A 16,190-nucleotide genomic window follows, 5' to 3' on the forward strand; every position below is an offset into this window, starting at 1 on the left:
CAGTGTCAACACAATCTGGAGTTAGGCTAACCGGTCAAAGTCAACTCTGCGGTGAAGGTGCAGAGGTTAAACACTAGTGAGTCATGTTAGCATGACAATATCCTGCCTAATAAGGGCTCATCTATACATTTTTCCTCAGAGTGGTTAAATCAGTTTTAAGTAACATCTCCAATGGTTTCAGGGCATGTCTGTGCATGGAAACTCATTCTGGAATAAAATGGTCCTACTGTGATTTGCCACAAGTCAGTCAAGAGTAAAAAGAGAAAGGAAAAGACCACGTGTATTTCATACTTCATCCCATCCTCTGATTAGTGCAGTCTCAGCATTAATATGGGGGGAGAGGCTTATCTCAACTTAAGTTAGACGGGAAGAGAAATCTGCAATGCCTTTTACAGTATTGTGACATCCACACAAAAATAGTTTCCTTTTTGTTGCAACACATTCCACTGCTTAAAAAAACAAAAACAAACAAACAAAAAAAAACTTCCCCCATCCCCTTTGCTGAGCAGTACCCCAAAGAGTTTTCATTATGCTCACTGCTAGATCGTTTATATTGTTACTGGCGTAAGGACGGCTTCTTGAGTTAGTGTTCTTCCGCCTTTCATTAAAAAACCCCAAATAAACCAGAACACCTAGACTCCAGAAAATGTGTTTGAGACGGTAGCAGTAATTTCTAAGTAGCAGTAGTAATTTCTGCTGTTGCCCAACCACAGTGGGGAAACAAACCAGAACATTTTAAAATTAGACCACTTATTTTAAGGTAGTTCAGTTCAGAGTTAAGAGCTCTGGTTCATGCAGCAGAAGGGATCTGAAGACCTTGTCTTCTCAGGGAACGGGGAAAATAGCCAGCATCTTCCAAAGACTGGCCAGAGAGAGAGAGACAGAGAATGACATGGAGATTTGTACTATTGCAAAGACTGGTGCTTGTTTTGATATCATTGCAGAACGAGAACTGCTTTACTCATTCAGCACCAGTATCAGGGAGTTTACTACATCCAGAAGTCATGTTAGGATTTACTCATCCTTCCTGTGTCAAACATTTACCAGCCCCAAATTCCTCTTGCAACAGCAGGGACGGACACAGATGTACACACAGCCCCAACTTCAATTCACATTTTTTGCCTTCTCCTAGCACTGGGCTAAGCATCCAAGCACAACAGTCAATTTACACTTTACCACTTAAAAGTGGTCTTTGGCTTGCAAAGAGCTCCAATTTCCAGCCTGCAGGGACATCCTAGCCTGGTAACGCTTATTTTAGATAAGAGCACCTTACCGCCAGGTCTAATTAGATACCTATTTAGAGTATAAGCCCCTTGGGGCAGGGACTGTTTTCACAGTAACCAGCACAATGGAGCCCCAGATACCATCATACCAATAATTTTAATAATCTTTTCTAAGAGAGAAATATAGTGGCTTATACACAAAGACGTAAAACGATTGCTGGGGGAATAAAGTTGTCCTGCAGCTATTCTAGTCCAAGGCCTCTTGATCAGAGACTGCCACTCGTGCCAAGTTGTGTATTATTTATTGTGATGTAGGAAAGTACACACTAGAAACTTATGTAGCAGCGAAACTTTTGTTCAAATCCTCACTATACCGCTCCAGTGTGATGCTTCAGCCAGCCCTATCCAGTGTTTTTCTGTGAAAAACCCTTTACTTTTCTCAACTGTTTGACATGTTACAATTCAAGCTCAGGCACAGGACCTCAACAAATTGTGATGTTTCTCAAAAGACTTTTTTTTTAAATGCACTTCAAGCAGCACATGCTTTAATAGTTTTCAGCTTGCCGGTAAGGGAGGAGTCAAGGTAGGGCTGCCCTCAAAATACCAACGGGCAGGTTTTAGTATCTCAGTTGACATCCCGTGTGTGGTCTACTCTGCAGGATTAGTCAGGCAGCAAGTCCAGACGTGGTAGGTGTTTACATTCAGGAAGACAGGAAGGCCGGCCCTAGGATATCGTAACTGGGGGAAGCAAGGCAGAAAAAATGCATGAATGGCTTTGACAGCCAAGTAGACAAATGCAACAAGCCTATTGGAGTGCTATTTTGACAACCCAAACCTCCTCAACACCATAGGAATAGCTTGCCTCATTGGGCTGGTCTACATTGGGGGGCGGGGCGGAATCAATCTAAGATATGCAACTTCAGCTACGTGAATAGCTTAGCTGAAGTCGAAGTATCTTAGATCGATTTACCTCTCGTCCTCATGGCACAGGATTGACGTCCGCGGCTCCCCTTGTCGACTCCGCTACCGCTGTTCACGCAGGAAGAGTTCCGGAGTTGACAGGAGCGCGTTTGGGGATCAATATATCGCGTCTAGATGAGACGCGATACATCGATCCCCGAGAAATCGATCGCTACCCGGCAATACGGCGGGTAGTCTAGACGTACCCTTAGTTTACAGACTGTGAGCACCTTTGCCAATTCCAGTAAGTTTTCTAGATGTCTTTATAACAAAGGTACCACTCAACTACAAAGATTTATGGGGAATAGCAAAACAGAGAATGTAGCATGACAGACTCTCATTAAATCACCGCTAAAGGATGTGTTATTGCTACTGTGAACTATTTTCAAAATGCTTCCCCAACACTACTACTGATTGCTTATTAGCATTCCTGAAAATAGGAGGTTTCCACCATCAGATACAGACAGCTCTTCAGACATTCAAACAGTCAGAAGTGAGGAAATAAAGGTGTTAAAATGTCCTTTTATTATTAAGCAAGGCTGAGAAATTTTAACAAAAAAAAAAAAAACTAGACAGTAACTGGCTGAAGGAATTAAGGCCATGGTGCCCAAAATGTATTGAATTTACATGAATTTAAACACTATTTTCATGCTGAATGTTCTGTTTCATTTGTTCAGGTGACAGAAATATGAAAAGTTCAGCTAGGTTGACTCTACTATAAGAGCAAATGGTGTTACAATTGGCCATTGAGGGAAAGAGTGGATGGGAGCCCATAATGAACCATTACATTTTGCCTCCTTACTTTCCCTCCAATGAGGGAGAAACAGTGACCTATTTTGCGTTTCGGTCAGTAGTTGTATGAGGCAGGGACAGCTCATGAATCACACGGAGGGCTCCACAGCAAGTGACATGCCAAACTGACTAATTTTGCATTTCATCAAGGTTTAGAAGGGCTGAAACAGAACTAACTCGGCAGCTGCCAACAGGTTTCACGGTGAGACAATAAAGGCAGCACTTACTCAAACACCTAGCAGTTTAAACCGCTTGCCAAACCTACAACTGGCACTGAATTAATGAAATACAATCTGAAGCAAGTAGCAGCGGCTACAGGGGTTTTTGGGGGGTTAGGAAGAGATAAATCACATCAAAGATTCTCTGAAATACAGATTTACCCTCTGCTTTAATTAACACCACTTGCTGCTAGTTACCTAGGTGACCATCACCTGTTCAGTAGTCCTTGAGTGAAACCAGCGCAAGCTCAGAACCAAGCATCCCCGTATCTGTATATAAAATGGCTCATAGGGATTGATGAAGGAAACTATTCTGGATGAGATATCAGCCTTTTGTGGATGTACCTGACACTGTGTAACTGGTCAAATGAATTTTTAAAGAGGGGGCGGGGTCTTCATGTGTTTTTATAAATTCAGCAGTGTTGGTGCGATGACCCGTTCCAGTTTGTTTTCTTTTCCCACTTGGAAAATATGGATGGTCAAAAGCTGCTACTGGCTATTATAAGCAATAGGCTTAAAAAACAACCACCCCCCAAACCCAACAATAATCAGCACCTTTAGGGAGATGTTGCAATTCTGCTTTTCTAAACTGGAATTTACTATGTTGTAAGTTACCTCCCCACCCCTTCCAGCCTTCTGTGTGAACAACCCCTTCCTCCAACTGAGCAAGTCTCAGTTCTACTTCCAGCCTGGGCTTTGAGGGTAAAGGGGAATCAACACTGCTTGCCATAAAAGGAAAAGAAGCCATCTGCTGCATTTCTACAGAGGGGAGGCAAGTGGTGTCAAGAACAAGGAACTTCAGTGACTTCCTTAAAATGCAGGAAGCATCACAGACCAGTCACCACCCTCACTGGGACACTGTCCAACTTTATTACAGGAGGCAGATGTGCTACAGTGAAGATGTCTGACTGCAGAATAATACAGACGTCTTTAAAAAAAAAGACAGCAGGAAACTGGTGGTCAAAAGCAGACAGTGTTTTTACACAGTTACCTTCTTTCTGGGCAGCTACACTTGCTGTACGTAGTGTCCGAACATTTCGATAGCACAGATTTGAACCAGAGCCCTCCAGCTTCATAAGCAGCAGCAACTCTGCTAGGTGAGCTACAAACAGAAGCTCCTTCTACTGCTGCTAAGTGGGCAGGTTTTTTTTTAAATCTGAAAAAAATATGTAAATACTCCCCACTTAGTCACCTCCTACATACTCTATGTATGGACACATTTATGTTTACTTAATCTTCAGATTCCTTCTTTGTATACTCAGGGTGGTGACACTTTTTAAAGAGTTGTCAGAAGGGGCTTAAAAGCACATAGTTTAAACCAGGTGTGTCCACATTACCGCATAATATTAAAACTAAATGAATTAACACAGTTTACTGGTCACCATTAGTGCAGTTTAATCTTTGCATTTTACTCACTTTTAATAGTGAAAACTGCCTAGTCAATTTCACTTTGTTTAGCGTTATATTTGTTTTCTGGATCATGCAGTAGAGCAAGGATGCAATGCTTGGATGGCAAATACTGCCGGGGAATGTTAAAAAATTTCAGAAGTAAAAGTTATATTGATCTTCAGGTTTTGTAAAACCAAGATTTTACAAAACCTAACATGTTGGGTTTAAAACTGACGTGACCATTCAAACAGTACAGCAACAGATTTTTGCTTTAGCAAATAAGTCTACCTAGTATAGAATCTTCTCTTTTGTACTGTGCAAGATTGTCCTCCATCAAGGACAAAGTATGACAGGAATCAAAAAAACAAACAATTAGTTATACAAACATGCACGTTGCATTAACTATGAAGTTACTAACAATGTATTATTCTGTCAGATGATGGAATACCATTCCTGGAAGCTTATAAAGCTGCGTGACAGTCTGATTGGATTTATTAGAACTTGTGCTAACAATAAATAAATAAATATAATAATAAAAAGTTTCCTCAGTTCTGCAGAGTCATTTAGCCACTCAAGGTTGGCTGTGACTGAATAGATACACACCAATATTTGTCCTTGGGGAGGCAGAAAGCATCCACAGTGAACATCTCTTTTCACTGCATAGAAGACTGGCAGCCTCCTTTGAGAGACTGTGGCAGAGAGTCACCTGAGAATGGATACTCTAACTAGAAGAATACGTGGTTCCCTGATCCAGATCCAAAATTCAGCTGTGGGCATCAGAATGGGTACATCTGCCATTGTTAGCATTCCTTTCTCCTCTTCAAGGGAAGTTGCATTTAGAAAAAAGTTAACAACTGTCCAACTCAAAACTTGAGAGGTTCCTGACAGAGCTGTCCCTGTCTATCTCCCAGTCCCATTACACAAAGGCTGCATCTTTGTCAATACAATAGCGGGAGAAAAGCAATAATGAAGGTGAAACTGATTCCTCTGAATTGATATTTTTAATTTAAAAGCAACACCACATCAGTTTCATAGTTCAGAACATACAAGTCTTTCTCTGAGGTTGTTCCCACATGCATATTTGCACAATGCATCAGAACCATCCCTAAAGGTAACACCAGGAGTCACCTGATTAAATGAATAGGCTACAGGTTTAAAAACAAACAAAAAGTATTTCTTTGCACAACACAGTCAATCTGTGGAACTCGCTGCCATGGCTTGTTGTGAAGGCCAAGATCATAAGTGGGTCAAAAAAGAAATAGGTAAGTTCATGGAGGATAGTTCCATCAATAGCTATTAGCTCAGATGTAAGGGATGCTACCCTATGCTCTGGGTGCCCCGAAACCTCCAACTGCCAGAAGCTGGGACTGGATGATAGTGAACGGATCATTCAAAATTGCCCTGTTCTGTTTATTCCCTCCGAAGTACCTGGCACTGGCCACTGTCAGAAGACAGGATACTGGGCTAGACAGATCACTGGTCTCACCCAATATGGTCGTTCTTATGGATAACAGCAACTTGTCTAATTAAACTAAACAATTTCTTAAAGAGGAAGAAGCAGGAGCACTAATGGCCAGTGCCCTTTTTGCAATACACTGTCAACAGGAACCGAATCAAGTACTTCTCCCTTCCACTCCAGCCCTTATAAATGTACTTTGAAGCCCAGGGCACCAGTGGAACAAGGTAAGCAGTCTAATTCTCTAACTGGCATTCATGGCTGAGCTCGTGACTCAGGAAGAGCTGCTGGAAGTGTCTTTCACCACCAGCATTTCCCCAAGATGAGTTGAATGCTGCTTGTGCCACCTGAGGAGGCTAATCTAATCTTTACTAACACACACTGCAGCCCAAAGCACTTTCATTATACAGTTTGGAGCAGCGGTTTAGGTTCTCTATGGTGGTTGTACTGAGCAGCTGTAGAGGCTATTATAGAGGAGACATTTATAACAAACACTATTTGACTTCCCAAGAGTGCAGAGAGGATGTGCTATATAAAAGCCCCACAAAAATTCATTTCCGGTTATTGTCAACCTGTCTGGACGCACCAATTTCAAAGTGCAACCTTCAGCATGAACATGGCAAACAAACACTCACCCTTATTGTAGATTCTCATTACAGAGCTGTCAAAAAGGAAAAAATAAGCCTCAGTAGCGCACAGTACAATATCAGAGTTATTAAATATAGAACAGCTGTCTGCCACATGACTTCAGGTTGCAAGATCCCCTTGGATGTATTGTTCAGTGTGTGTTATTTTTAAGGCTGACCTTCAATAGCCATTAGCTGTAGGTATGTTTCTGACCACCGGCACCTCCATTAGCGTATGCTCAGCTACTGAGCTAAGTGCTATGCATAGGGTGACCAGACAGCAAATGTGAAAAATCGGGACGGGGGTAATAGAAGCCTATATAAGAAAAAGACCCAAAAGTCGGGACTGTCCCTATAAAATCAGGCCATCTGGTCACTCTAGCTATGCATCTTCCAAAAGATCAGCTTTATTCGCCTCTGTAATCCCCGGTTTCCAGTGGGGAAAGGAATAGGCAAGGTATTTTGGGGATTTAGGACACTCCCTGCATTCCACCCCTCCAAAAGAGGGGCAGACAGAAACCAACACCTCATTCTATTATTTTCAGATTCAGACAAAGGCGTATCATTATTCTGACAAGCGGGTACTAAATAAATCACCCGTAACGTTCTGTAAATATAAACAACTAGGAGGAATCTTAAGATTGCTTCTAATTATCCTCGTCCTTTTCTGATATTTCTATTAGCACATGTGAAAAAGGACATGACAGGGATGTCTTTTGTATAGTGAAGTCATGAATCTCAAATTATGAGCCTATCGGTAAATTTAATCTCCCCTAATGAGCAAACGAAGGAGAATAAAGGCCCTAGGATTGCTTTACTGCATTCTAGGTAGTCTATTTTGTAAAGGGCCAAGTTTTAATAAGGTTTCAGACCGAAGGATAAGTGCACAATTTAAAGTGCTGACTACACTTAGAGTAAACTTAGTCAGTCTCTGTAGATGATTCATATACCAAATTAGAAGGCATCTTCAATTCAAATGCAACGTAAGTAGTTCCTAAAAATGGGATTCCACCAGTCCATAAGGCTTGAATGTTATGTTTATAGTAAGACAAGCTCTTCATCTTTCTAGCCCCCCCGACATTTATCTCTCTCCAAATGGTGTCAAATTGGATGTAGGGAACAGGGGTCACAAGGATGTCCTTACGGTGAAGACATCAGATGAGCAATCGGGAAGTTGGGTATTATTCCCCGCACCTTCTTTCCCGACACTTGTAAATTTGAGCCAATACTTCACTGCCCTACTGGCAAACGGTGCAGCTGTATCTATTCATTGTTGTTAGCCACTTTGATACTACAGCAATGAGCAGCACAGTTGATAGGATCTATGAACTGGAATATTTGCGGGTTGTTGGTGGTCAGCATTGACTAACAAGCGGTGTGGGAATTCAGCACTGCAATCGCTGGGGGAGGCACAAAGTGTTGCATGGGAAGCTTGCAAAGTGCTCCCATACAGGATGCCCGACTCCTAGCCAGTGTCAGGACACTTTCCCCTCCATCTCCACCTCTCTTCTGAGAGTAACATTTTTTGGGTCAAACTATCTACTGTCTTCACACCATTTTGGCCATGTTTTACTATAGTGCCTGCTTGCTACATAGCAAAAGGTTTGATATGACTTCTACCTTGTCAGCTACTATTTTGCAGCACTCTGGTGTTTTACACAGGGATTTTGTTCTAAAGAAGAGTAATCTACTGTGAGTCGTAATAATTATCTATGTTCCTGTAGCAACTCAGAAGCCCCAGTCAGAAGCAGGGCTCCACTGTGCTAGGCACTACACAAATACACATACTTGCATTTTGCGTGCAGATGAATGGCTCCTTACAAGCTTATCTAAAGCCTTGCGTACTACAGTATAGTTAAAGCGGTGCCTTCTCCCCTCAGGCATGGATACAGTTATACCACTATTGCTTATTCCGCTTCCTGTTTAGAAATAAGCTACACCAGTACGCCAATTTTATACTGATAAAGGCACCTTTATACTGGTATAACTACATTGCCCCCCTTCCTTAGTCATACTGGTACAAGAACAGTTGAGACCAGTCCCAAAACAGCTATCTACGGAGATAGCCTGGGTAAGATTTATACAGGAAGAGGAAGCATAGGGACCACTGGACAAAGAGGAAAGCATTCAAGTGTGGGACTCTGGGGCCCTCTTATGGCTGTTTGCTATCTAAGCCTTACAAAGTGTAAAAACCGAAGAGAATCTCGTCTACACAATGGTGTCCTTCAGCAAAAAAGGAAGGAGCACTGCAAAGATAACGAAGAGGGGGAAGGGCGCTTTGAAACGTTATTTGGCAGAGTTCTGGCTTTAATAGGGTGAATTTAAGCTACAGCTACTTCCTTGTTCGTGCGTATACGTGGAGAGGTCCGCATTATGAAGGCAAGGAAGAACAACGCAGCGGGATGACTCCCCTCCAGAACTTGTGTTATTCTACTATAATGTCACTACTGCACATCTCCTAGCACTAAGGTACTTCCTGCCTTACTACCATAACGAGGAATGCCTCATTGACCCATTTAAAACCAAAGCATATAGCTCTGTATGCCAACCTTTCCTGGCCTGCGGAAGACACCGGGGCTTAGACAAAATTATATTAGCTCTCCAGGATGGCCCTGCAGAGGACTGACCACTAGGCAGTGTAAATTAAACTTCAGGAAGTACCTTAGGGCTACAGGAGCCACCCTCCCTACCTGCAAACAGTGGGCAGGGCTGGGGGCGGGACAGCCACACAGAAGCAGCTGCTTCGGCTGGGCGCTGGTTCCTGCGAATTGTGGCCTGACATGCTGCTGCTTTTGCCGCTGTGGTTCCTAGTAGAGCCCTGCAGATATCCACTTTATATCCATGCATATCAGTTTTGTATCTGTGCAGGGCTCTAAGAATAACCACAAATGGAAGCACACACAGCCAATACAATAGTTAAAGGCTTCGACTAGCATAGCTCTCTAGGTCCACTTTACATGACACGTATAAGGGTTTATTAGCAGGAATTAACTAACCATAGTTCAAGTTTATGTTGTGCATTTCCACAGAAAGCTCCCAAAACATTAAAAAAAAATAGGGATCCTGTCCCACACTACTGAAACGCAGCCACTTCTGGCACAAAAAAGCCGCTGTTTACCGTAAATAGAACATACACCATGCCTAAGTGAAGAATACCTTATAAAATTAAATCCACAGTGGGAAATTTAGGTAAGGAAATCACCCAAATTGCAATCTGGCTAGTGCTTACAGCGATTACCATATGGATCTTTAGAGACTACTGTGATGTTGCACTCCATACGATTTTATGAAAGTATGCTAGTGAGTGTGAATATAATGTAACTAAAAAAAACTTCATGCAAAGGGTCTCTTGTAAGGTATCATTACAAAGCTTATAATCTACTGAGTGTGGTCATCCTATTTGCATAAATGTATCACTCTTGTATCTGAAACTAGAAATGTGAAATAGAACTCTAAGGCCCTTTTGTAATTATGCAAAGTGTGGGCCATTAATGGTGGTTTGGAATCTTGATGGCTCCCATCAACCAGGACAATTGACTGTGGATGGCTCTGTTTGCTTGCAGGCCTTCCTATGAGTCAGGCTGGGAGGAATGAAGGTTTGGGGTCTTACAGTGACATGTGATCATGTCACCTGAACTGGAATCCATCTTTAACCTGATGTTTTTCCATTGAGAAGCAGGGGTGGGAACCCAGAGGGACAAAGGATTCCCACCTTATGCAAAAGATATATAAGTGGGTGGAACAGAATAAAGGGAGTAGCAATCATGAGAAATCCCCTAGCTACCGCCTAAGCTGGAACAAGGGCTGTACCAGGGGAAAGGATTGTGCCCAGACTAGGAAGGCGTCCAGTCTGTGAAAGAAACGTATTGAAACATCTCCGAGGGTGAGATTTTATCTGTATTCAGTTTTATTACTCTACTGGGCTTAGATTTGCGTGTTTTATTTTATTTTACTTGGTAATTCACTTTGTTCTGTCTGTTACAGAAAGTAGGATTTAAGTGGTTCCAAGTAGTATTTAATAAAATCATTTTTTACTTATTAATTAACACAGAGTGTGTATTAGTACCGGGGGCGGGGGGGAGGGGAAGAGGGAGAAGAGCTGTGCACCTCTCTATCAGTGTTATAGAGGGCGAACAATTTATGAGTTTACTCTGTATAAGCTTTGTACAGGGTAAAACGGATTGATTTGGGGTTTGGACCCCATTGGGAGTTGGGCATCTGAGTGTTAAAGACAGGAACACTGCTTAAGCTGCTTTCAGTTAAGTCTGCAGCTTTGGAGCACATGGTTCAGACCCTGAGTGTGTGTTGGAGCAGACTGGCATGTCTGGCTCAACAAGACAGGGTGTCCGAGTCCCAAGCTGGCAGGGAAAGCAGGGGCAGAAGCAGTCTTGGCACATCAGTTGGCAGTTCCCAAGGGGGGTTCTATGATCCAACCCGTCACAACCACAAGTGACACTAGGATATCAGAGAGACAAGATGGGTGAGATAATACCGGTTATTGGACCAACTTCTGTTTGTGAGAAACACAATCTTTCGAGCCAGGATATCAAGTTTGTGTTTCCTTGCCAATATGCCACCTCCAGCAGCAGTTCCTGTTAATGTGCTGTGCACTGTGAGGGAAGAGCATTACCTACTGAATCAACACTATCACTTCCTACAGTTCCTAGATTCCTTGGCAGTTTCCCATCCAAGTCTAATCAGATCCAACCTTGCTTAACTGGTGAAATTTAGCAGGATCACAGCTTGAAGTGATATGGCCATAGACCATAATGAAGTTACAAGGCAGCAGATTTCAAATGGGTAGGAGGAAATACATTTAATATATTTTCAAGGCCAAGAGGAACCACTAGGGTCCTCTAGCCTGATCGCCTGAGTAACACAGGCCACAGAAAATAACTAGATAATTCCTGCATCAAGCCCATGACTTCCAGTTGAGCTACAGCATCTCCTTTAGAAACACATCCAGTTTTGATTTAAACGCTTCAAGTTAATGAGAATCCACCAAATCCTTAGGTCACCTCCCTGGTCTAAAGAGGGGGTTAGTAACAGGCCACATACATGACTTATCTGCATGAGATTACACCAGAATAAACTATGGTGTGAATTTAACCCAAGTTATACTAGCATAACCTTGACTGCACAGTAATGCCTGGTTTTTACACAACTTTTTATCAGTAGATCTTTAAGTGCTTTACAAAAGGGAGGTCTCATTATACCCATTTTACAAATGCAGAAACTGAGGCACAGAGGGGTGAAGCGACTTGCCCGTGGTCCTCCAGCAGGCCAGTGGCAAAGCCAGTAAGAGTGCTTTTTTTGGTTTAGTCTGAGTCACCTGGGAAGATTTAAGCAGAAAACTAACCCAAAGCCACGTTTGTAGCAGAAGAAGAGCATCCACACGTGACTTTTCCACGTAGACAATGTCTCCATGACCCAGGTCCTTGGCTATTGCCTCATCTGTGGGGTGGCACCTCTGCCACTCTAAAAGCACACTAGTATTGCAGTTTAAGCAGTAAGTATGAAGCTAAGCCAATGTTGGGACTGTACCTCAAGACCTAGCACAGAGGTGCGTGTCCTCCTGACTGATCCACAGTGACACAGAAAGGGGGAAGTCGAATAGAAGCCTCTGCTGAAAAAAATGTAAGAGCCATTAAAAGCCAACCCTTTCAGGTCAACTTCATAGGAGATAATCATTGAACAAATGTGACCATCTTTATCTTGTTGGCAATGGTCCATCTAGGCTCAAACTTTCAAAAAAACATGTGGGAGGTAAGCTAGGTTTGGATGGCTGACTTCTTATCTCCAAAATACTACTCTTTAATTTTCTAGAATGAGCTTCTTTGTTTTTAAGCTATATGATCTCTAAACTGTGCTGAATTTGCTTCATTTCGTGCCTCCCACAGCATTCCTGAATTTCATGATAGCCCCACAGCAAAGTCACTGTAGAAATACAATTGATTTTATTTTGCCACAAAGACAACTTGTTTAATAGAAAAATGTGATGGTTTTCTCATCTACCATATCCCACAAAGATGGACAGTCAGTTAAAAAGACACCACAAGCACTCAGTGAATCTAAAGGAAGAACACCCCCCACCCGGTCAAATGGAGGTGAACTGTTTACTAAGCCCTCCATTACAGCCTACACTTTCCCCTTTAAAGTCAAACACCAACATGAAAAATAAATACATAGTGAAAGAAGCAGCCACTGAATAGCTAATGGCCAGATATGCTGGTAGCTGCTTTTAAATCTTCCAACCATGTCTGTTCAGTATTTTGGCACTGATTTATGACAAGTGTACTTGTGTTTCCATTAGCTGAGGCTTTCCCAGATGACCCCTTGGTTTCAAAAGGCAGACTCAACATTAAACTCCCATCAGATTTTAGTACTGCTGAGCTCATTCTGAAAACTTGTAGCAATGTTTTACATCAGCCTAGGCCAACGCATTCCATTAATGCGCCTCTTGACTTCTGGAAACATCTGCTTTGTTTACACTAATAGCAATATAGAGGCCACTTAACAATTACCTCTGCTCCTCTATCTGTATCTAAGACAGAAACCACCTTGAGCCACACACATCAGCCATGTTAGCCCATCCACACATGTGCCAACCCCTGTCCCTCACAATTCTCAGCACTAGGACCTAAGGGTTCATTGCCTGGCAGTGCAGAGGTGGTGTCACTCGAAGCATGGGATGAAATAAAAGGTGTCCAGTCAATGCTGCTTTAAAAAAAATATATATAAATAAGCAAGAGATTCATCTAAACAACCAAAAATAGAAGGCAAGGTTTAAATGTGTTACGGAAAGGAAATGGAAGAGGCTAAAGTTTAAAGAGGTAGGTTAATGTTTTATGTAGTTAGGCAAAGGTTAGCTAGAAAATGGGAAAGGCTAAACAAGGAACACTAGGTTAGGGTTAATATAAAAGAGAGCGCGCTAGTTATGGGGTCTTGTACCAAACAGAGGAATTCAGCATGGGTCATTAGCTTTATTATAATGAAATTAAAAACATGGTCTCGTTTCCATCACTCTGGTCTCACTACTTTGCTGGTCCTTTCTAGAGAATGCTTGTCAGGCCAGAAGCAAAATTTTCTTCCATAAGCTTATGCAGTGGCTAGCACAATGCGGCCCTGATCCTGACTGGGACCTTTGGTGATACACTAGCTACCTAAAAACCCATGTAAGCAGAGAGTCTGCTTCTTGTATGGTGCATGCTTCAGTCCACTGCTAAATATAAAGATCTGTCTTGATTTGGACCTTTGCTTTTTACAGTTTAACCTACTCAGTGTTGAATCCCAAAGACACCTACTCCAACTTGATGGTCCATAGGAAACTATGGACAAGCAACATTCAGACAACGAAGGGTTTAACTGTGCTCCATCTTACTTTCACCTTTCCAGTGCTTTCTGCCTGCTGAACAGTTCACAGCTTAGTTAATTTCCTCAAAATAAAAAGGCTAAAAATTGTCCCTCAAAATGTGTTTTCACCTAATCCTCTTTCCACCGAAGAGCTTCAAGATGAAAAATTAGTAGCGAGAGAAAGCTGGCACTTGGTGTTTAAATTATACAGACTCTTTCCAGTTTCTGACTCCATACAACAATGCAGCTATGGCTGGCAATTTTAATCTCAGGAACAATTAAATAAAATTAATGTCAAGGGAAGAGGCCTTAAAAACAATCAAAACTCCATTAATCCTGATGCCTTTAATTAAAAATGCACATGTAACATTTTTGACATACAGGGAGCATTTTCTTGAGCACAGACACTTGACTTCAGTTGCAAATCTGTACGTTTTTAGAATATGAAGTTGTAAACTGTTCAGACCCTTTAACTCCACATTTACAAATACTCAACTAAAAAAATAAAAAGCAATTACTACCCAGCTTCCATTTGAAGAATGCATGCCTGGTCAAATGGACAATCCTACTTTCCCTCAAGAACTTTGGCTACACTATAGAAATGTTCAGTTTTAGGCTTACTTTTATGAATAATGGGGCAGCCCTGGCCAACCTGTAGTTAACACGGGAGCTGGGCTCAACTTTAAGAGCCTCATTGATCTAAACACAAATGCAAACTTTTAAGACCTGGTCTACACTTACACTGGTATAACTGCATTGCTCAGAGGTGTGGAAAATCTACACCTGAGCAATGCAGTTATACTGACCTAACTCCTGGTGTAGACAGTGTTATGTCGACGGGACAAGCCCACCACAGCCACCGCCTCTTGGAGATGTGGAGTATCTTCACTGACAGAAGAAGCTTCTGCTGTCAGTGCAGGTAGCATCTTCACTAAGTGTATGTAGCGTCTTTAATAAACACTACAGCAATGCTGTAAGTGAAGACAAGCCCTAAAATGGGGCTTGAAAATCAGTTAAGCCAGAGAATTAAACTTGACTGACTTCACCCTGGATAAACAACTCAGGGAAGAGGGCAACAGATTAGGGTAACTAGTCCTTCCTTTGAAGACTTGCTCATCATAACAAAAGATCCAAGAAGAGAGAGGAGCCCAAGACAACTGGTGACTGTAAACCGTCAGGTTTACAGAGGATTGTAATGTTTCAAGGGACATTGTCATGGCTGGCTGGCCTAAAATCCACCTGCATGTGAAAATATTTGGAGACTATCCTGATGGAATCCCGCTGCTCAAATTTTAGACCTATCCGCCTTGTTGAGAATACAAGTGAAACGTCTATCTAGCTAGAGAGCTAACGTTCTTCAGTCAATCAGGTAAGGAGATTAGATGCTCCCAATTATTTTGATACATTCCTGTGGGCCTCCAGCAACACCTCCTTCTAGCTGTTGCGCACAGGCAGCCACTTTGCTCCACAAAGTCTAATATGAAGGAGGCTAATCTCCCTCCAGTGCAACTCCACTGATGGCAGAATTAGCAGAGCATGTACCAGCATTCACATGACTGTTATCTAGACTTGCTCTGAACAGGGTTAGATCATGTAGTGGCCAGACAGGCCTGTGCGTGCGGTCTTACAGGACCTTCCACCAGTTGAGGATTGCCTTAAAAAAAAAAAGTAGTTGAATCTAGACAGCCACAAGGGGTCAGGATGAAGCCACACGTTCACATGGCTTCTTCTGACTCTCACATTCCTGCATGCTTTAACCGGCCAGCTCCCCCTGCTCTATTAATATATTAAAATTACAACATGATTTGTCCACACTAGGATTTTAACACATTACCAATAGCCTTCTTCCTAGCGTAGACGTGGTCACAACATAGGGATAGCACTGTTCCTACATGCACCCAGAGTGCTTTCTCCATGGGGGGGGGGGGGGTGCGTGTGTGGTTGGTTGGTTGGTTTTCCCAAGTGAGATAACTTGAGGTTTACCCTGATCAGCTAGATAAAAGGCACAGGGTAGATCTTCCTCTCTGCGCTAGGATTTTTAAACGTAAGGCTAATCTACACTGGCAATGCTAAAAAGCTGCCGCGGCAGCGCTTTCACATGCCGTGTGTGTTCGCAGGGCGCGGCTCCCAGCGCTGGGGCACTGTTTATACTGGCGCTTTACAAGCCCTGCAA

General features: G+C 42.5%; 1 protein-coding gene across 11 annotated transcripts in view; it reads right to left on the reverse strand.

Moving 5' to 3' along the window:
* Positions 1-16,190, reverse strand: part of RNF216 (ring finger protein 216) — a 114,091-nt gene that overhangs the window by 40,163 nt on the left and 57,738 nt on the right. The gene's annotated exons all lie outside the window — the stretch shown is intronic.

Source organism: Mauremys reevesii, linkage group 10 (assembly GCF_016161935.1).
Source record: "Mauremys reevesii isolate NIE-2019 linkage group 10, ASM1616193v1, whole genome shotgun sequence".
Lineage (NCBI taxonomy): Eukaryota > Metazoa > Chordata > Testudines > Geoemydidae > Mauremys > Mauremys reevesii.